Raw genomic sequence first — 5446 nt, forward strand, 5'->3', positions numbered from 1 at the left:
CGTGCCTCACATCCCCGGGGCTGTCACAGCTCCCAGCCAGGCTGCGTGGGCTGGGCCATATGGAGCATCCAGGGAGGCACAAACATCCACTCAGGGCTGCACTGAGCAGGGCTCAGCCTTTTCCTTCCCCCTCCTGCCCCAGCTCCTTCCCTGGGGCAGCTCGTGGTGTCATACTGGATTTGTGGGGTGCCCAGACGAAGGAGGGAAGGATGACTCTGACTCCATGTTCTCAGAAGGCTCATTCATTATTTTATGATACTATATTATATTAAAGAATGTTATATTAATCTACACTAAAGAATACAGAAAGGATACAGACTGAAGGCTAAAAAGATAATAAAGAAAACTCCTGACTCCTTCCAGAGTCCTGACACAGCTGGGCTCTGATTGGCCAAAGAGTGAAAACAACTCACCCCAGAGTCCAATGGAACAATCACCAGCTCATTCATTATTTTATGACACTATATCATATTAAAGAATAGCAAACTATGCTAAAGAATACAGAAAGGATACTTACTGAATGGTAAAGGATAATAAAGAAAACTCCTGACTCCTTCCAGAGCCCTGACACAGCTTGGCCCTGATTGGCCAAAGAGCCAAAACAATTCCCATGAAACCAATGGAACAATCACCTGTGGGTGAACAATCTCCAAACACATTCCACATGTGAGCACAACACAGGGGAAGCAAATGGAATAAGAATTTGTTTTCCTTTTTCTCTGAGGCTTCTCAGCTTCCCAGGAGGAAATCCTGGGCCAAGGGATTTTTCAGGAAATGTGACAGTGGCAGTGTCCCAGCCAGCTTTCCCCACTCTCTTGGAGCACAAGAGAGTTAAAACCAAGACCAAGACTAAAGTTCTGTGGTCATGAGCATCACCTGCACCAGGAAGGCAACTTCACCCTGCACACCCACAGCTCCACAGGTCCAAGCTTTGTACTTTAATTAATTATTGTTATTATCTCCGAATGTAGTCATCACCCTCTCTCAAAGCTCTGAAGGAAGGAGGAGATGAGACCAATTCCCATTTTCCCAAATCCCAGAATGGTCTGGCTTGGAGGGAACCTGGACGTTATCTCCTTCCAAACCCCCTGCCAAGGTCAGGGACACCTGAACCAGGACTCTCCACACCCTGCACAAGCACTTCCAGGGATGGGGCAGATTCCCCATTGCAATAACAGATCCCATTCTGCAAATCCCAGTTCCCAGGTTCTCCCTTCCCTCCTGGAAAAGACAGAAAATATGGAAAATTTTTGGGCTGGTTTTGGCTGGAATGGAGTTGGTTTTCTCTCAGCACATGGAGCTGGAGGGAGGAGAAGGAGGAGAATGAGAACGAAAAGGAGAAGGAAAAGGAGCAAAAGGAGGAAAAGGAGAAGAAGAAGGAGAAGGAAAAGGAGGAGAAGTAGAAGCAAGAGGAGAAGTAGAAGAAGGAAAAGGAGGAGAAGGAGAAGAAGAAGGAGAAGGAAAAGGAGGAGAAGTAGAAGCAAAAGGAGGAGAAGGAGAAGAAGAAGGAGAAGGAAAAGGAGGAGAAGTAGAAGCAAAAGGAGGAGAAGGAAAAGAAGCAAAAGGAGGAGAAGGAAAAGAAGAAGGAGAAGGAAAAGGAGGAGAAGTAGAAGCAAAAGGAGGAGATGGAGAAGAAGGAAAAGGAGGAGAAGGAGAAGAAGAAGGAGAAGGAAAAGGAGGAAAAAAAGGAAAAGCAAAAGGAGGAGAAGAAGGAGAAGGAAAAGCAAAAGGAGGAGAAGAAGAAGGAGAAGGAAAAGGAGAAGAAGACACAGGGGATGTTCAGAGCCCACCCTGGGGATGGCTGAACACCTGACAATGGAATGTGCAAAATTAATTCCTTGTTTTCCTCTGCTTTCCTGGCTTTTGCTGTACCTATTAAACCATCTCTAACTCATCCCACGAGTTTTCTCACCTCTCCTCCTCCACCTCATCCCACCCTGGGGGCCGAGCTGAGTTTCTGCCTGGGGTTAAACCACGAAGTGTTTTTTGGAGCCACACAAAAACAATGAAGGCTGGGAGGGTTTGTAGGTGGATGTGACATGTGAAGGACAATTTCACTCAATCCTCCAGCTGAATGATGGCTCTCTGGGTAATTAGCAGCAGATATTTTTAAACAGATTGGTCCCTCTGGCTGAGGGCAACTCTGAGGTTGAAATCATTCCTGTACAAGCATTATATTAATTTGAGAGATCTTTGTCTCTGTGGACAAAAGCCCCACTGTCTTCTTGTGAGTGTTGTGATGATGAGACCATTAATATTAGATAATTATGGCTTTGAAAGATTAAATGAAAAACGGTGGTGAGGAGGAAAAGGCATCATGTCCAATAAAACTGCTGCACATGTAGGCTGCTCATGCTCCTCTGCTGACAGATCCAGAGTGAAACAATCAAAGCAAGGAGAAGGGAGAGGTGGCTCCTGTGTCTGTCCAAAGAGACAGAGGTGCAGCTCTGAGGCAGGGAAAACAGAGTTAATCACACAGAAGAGGCATTTCACTGATCCCCAGCAGAAATTCAGCCCCTTTTCCCACTGCTGCTCATCCTCAGAGCCTGCTCTGAGCAGGGCATGCTCAGGGTTCTGATTTGCACCAGTCACAGAATCTTCCTCTGAAGGATCTCAGGGGGAACATCCCAGATATCCCCTGAGATGGGAGGGAGCCCCAGAGATCATCAATCCAAAATCCCCCCTGTGCCTGGGAGTGGTGTCCAAACCCTCCTGGAGCTCTGGAGCCTTGGGGTTGTGACCATTCCCTGGGGAGAGGAACTTTTCCTGCTGTCCAACCTAATCCTCCCCTGGCACGGCTCCATTCTCCCTCCAGCCCTGCCCTGGTCAAGCTGGGCAAGCCTTGGAACCAGAGCCCAGCACTGAAGTTGAGACAAAGCACCTGAAACTCCAAACAAGAGCCAGACCAGTGCCCAGAGCCGTGGGGATGAGGGGAGGATGAGGAGGGGAGGATGAGGAGGTGGCTCTGGATGAGGCTGAGGCAGGAAGGAGAATTTTCACAGCAAGGAGCAGGAGCACAGCCCTGCCCACAGCTCCTCTCCACACCCAGAGCTTGGCAAAGGGACAGCAGAGCTTAAAAAATTTGTAAAAAACCAACAACAAAAAAAATCAGGAATCAAATCCCAGATCATTCCAGGGCTGTCTCCCCTTGCTCTGAGTGTCCTGGCACTGCTGCCTTGGACAGCTCCAAACCCCCCAGTGAGGCCCCAGCACCCCAAACATCCCTGGCATGGCCACGGTCCTTCCCTGCAATTCCAGATTTGGCCAGGATTGTTGCCTGGCTCCCCCTGGATATGCCCAAACTCGGTAAAAACCTCACTTCAAAGAGGCCCAGGCCAACCTGTCCTCACCTGTGTCTTTTGCCAGCACAGGGCAGGACTTTAATTGCCAGCCCAGCCCCATTCCAGAGGCAGCTTTTCCTCTTCCCTCCCTCTTTTTTTTGGCTCTCTCTGACGGAATTTTATGAATATAAAAACCTTCCCAGTGTGTAATAAGCAGAATCCTCTTAGAGCAAATCTGACAGGCACTGGAGGTGTCTTAATGGATGTATTATTTCAAATTTCTGTCTCAGGGCTGGCAGGCAGAGGGAAGCAGAATTACAGGGTGCTGGGCACCTTGTGCAGCTGCCCTTCCTTCCTGCCTCTCCTGCCCAGATTATTTCCCCTCTGTGACCTTTATAATCTTGCTCTGATCTGGATCTGAGTGAAAATTTGTGACCCTTTGATGAGCAAGGTAAAAGAGTTTGGGTGTGCTAAATTCATTTTCTTCTCCTTTAAAAAAAAACTTCTTAAATAAGGCTCAACCAAATCCTTTAAGCCAGTTGCTTTTATCTATTTTTATATGGAATTTAAGGATTTGTGTCTTTTTTTTCCCCACCTCCCTGTCGGTTCCTTTTTGACTGAATTACATCAGGAGCTGGGAGTTGCAGCATTCACTGGAGCTGTAGTAAAACTCCAAAATCACAGAAGCTGTGACCATTTCAGCGGGTGAGGATGCAAAATCCTCCTTCACCCTCCTCATCATTGATATTTCAGTGCACATTTGGCTCCCAGGCTGCATTTTTTCCAGCCAGGAATGCCCAGCCTGCCCATGGTCAGTCATTCCTTCACCCCTGGATGGAGAAAATTCTGTTTGTAACAGATTTTGGAGCTTCATGACTTGGGCAAAGCTCCTCCCTTGAGGAACATTATGTCAACAGATTCTCATCGAGCCCCTAATTATAATAATTAGAGCAGGATGATTTGGAGTTAACAAGCATAGAGAAGCCACTTCCTTCTCCTCATCCTCCTCACCCTGCTCCCCATAGCAGCCCCCAGCAGAGAGGATCCCTCTCCTCTCCTCTCCTCTCCTCTCCTCTCCTCTCCTCTCCTCTCCTCTCCTCTCCTCTCCTCTCCTCTCCTCTCCTCTCCTCTCCTCTCCTCTCCTCTCCTCTCCTCTCCTCTCCTCTCCTCTCCTCTCCTCTCCTCTCCTCTCCTCTCCTCTCCTCTCCTCTCCTCTCCTCTCCTCTCCTCTCCTCTCCTCTCCTCTCCTCTCCTCTCCTCTCCTCTCCTCTCCTCTTCCTCTCCTCTTCCTCTCCTCTTCCTCTTCCTCTTCCTCTTCCTCTTCCTCTCCCTCTCCCTCTCCCTCTCCCCTCCCCTCCAAAAAAAAAGGAAAAATCTCAAAATAAAACTAAAGCACCTTTTCTCCATTAAGATTATTGATGGTCTCAGCAGACCAGAGCAAGATCAAAGAGAGAGAGGAAAGAGCTTCAGCCAATTAAAGAAATTACTAAAGATGAGACAAAAATCAGGGAAGAAGACAAAAGCCTGACAGAGATGGGGACAAAGCCAAGTCCAGCTCACAGAGAGCAAAGCCAGGAGGCTGCAGGGAGCAAACACTGGGCTGAGAACAAAATCTCAGCCTAAAGCCCGTCCTAGGGTTAAGCTAAGCCCAAATCCTAAATCCTGCACCAGAAAAGCTTGGACTAGCAGGGAATGTGACAATTCCAGATCCAAGGGCTGCTCCAGTGCTCAGCAGTGCTCACAGGTTCAGCCTCCCCTGCTTTACCCATCCCTGCTTTGGGGTCCCACATTTCCAGGGAGGTTTGGGATGTGCCAGGAGATCTCCACTGCCAGGGAATTGTGCTTTTAGGGCCATTTGTTCAAGGTTTGGTTCTTTCAGAGGTGCCAAACAGCTCCTGCCACCTCAGAGAAAAGCAGGACAAGGAACATTGTGTCCCTGTAGCACTCTGGGGCTGTCTGAGGATCACCAGAACAAGATGAGGACGAGGGCAAGGCTGCTGCAAGGTGTTTGTCACTCCTGGCTATTGGCAAACACTGGCACGTCCCTCTTGAAATAAATCCATCTCACACACAGCTGCTCTCACACATGGATAAACCTGCACAAATGCTCCGAGAAATTCAAATTAGGGGAAAGGCTTTATTGACATGACAGGCACTACAAGCAC

The sequence above is a fragment of the Haemorhous mexicanus genome, chromosome 24 (assembly GCF_027477595.1).
Source record: "Haemorhous mexicanus isolate bHaeMex1 chromosome 24, bHaeMex1.pri, whole genome shotgun sequence".
In the NCBI taxonomy this organism is placed as follows: Eukaryota; Metazoa; Chordata; class Aves; order Passeriformes; family Fringillidae; genus Haemorhous; species Haemorhous mexicanus.